The 637-nt window shown below is 40.2% G+C and overlaps 1 non-coding gene across 1 annotated transcript in view; it reads right to left on the bottom strand.

Annotated features, from left to right (window-relative positions):
• Positions 1-145, bottom strand: part of LOC143307861 (small subunit ribosomal RNA) — a 1,923-nt gene extending 1,778 nt beyond the window's left edge. The window contains exon 1 of the ribosomal RNA XR_013064913.1: positions 1-145. This exon is cut by the window's left edge and continues 1,778 nt beyond it. This is a non-coding gene — a ribosomal RNA (small subunit ribosomal RNA).
• Between the last annotated feature and the right edge of the window lie 492 nt (positions 146-637).

The raw sequence follows: 637 nt of genomic DNA, 5'->3' as shown, positions 1-637 counted from the left end.
ATCCAAGTAATGTTTTGTACGATCTAAGAAACCAAAACTGATTTAATGAGCCATTCGCGGTTTCACCTTAATTCGGTATGTACTTAGACATGCATGGCTTAATCTTTGAGACAAGCATATGACTACTGGCAGGATCAACCAGGGAGCTTAGTTATTATTGTAAATTTAAATTTTCGTCGTCGGCCCTCCCTGTAAGACCGATCGACGTTAAGCCATTTCTCTTTTGTATGTAACACACATTTCATAAATTTTGTACCTCTTATAGAGGCCAAATATTCTCCTCCTCCTCTCATAAAGCACGAAAATCACTTTCACGCCGTGCATCCATCGTGCAAGCACGTAGACCACACACGCTGGACAATATAATAAAAGATAGCGCGGACAGTGGCATGCTATACAAATCGAGAAAGCGCGTACAGTGATCATGCTGGTCATTTTGCCACCAAATTTTATAATCTTTATCATTAGAGCGGGCCCACCAACCTCGTCTCTGTACTTTATACATTTCTCCTCCATCTGCACACACCTTTTCAAACATTAACGGAGAGAGTTCCTTGGACTTGCTTTAAATGTACATATTAGATATGTTGGAATCTCTCTCCTTTAGAAGTTTCCCCAGCCTTAAAACTTCTTTCAT

This window comes from Osmia lignaria, unplaced genomic scaffold, assembly GCF_051020975.1.
Source record: "Osmia lignaria lignaria isolate PbOS001 unplaced genomic scaffold, iyOsmLign1 scaffold0090, whole genome shotgun sequence".
Taxonomy (NCBI): Eukaryota; Metazoa; Arthropoda; class Insecta; order Hymenoptera; family Megachilidae; genus Osmia; species Osmia lignaria.
This window is presented reverse-complemented; position numbering and strand designations above follow the sequence as displayed.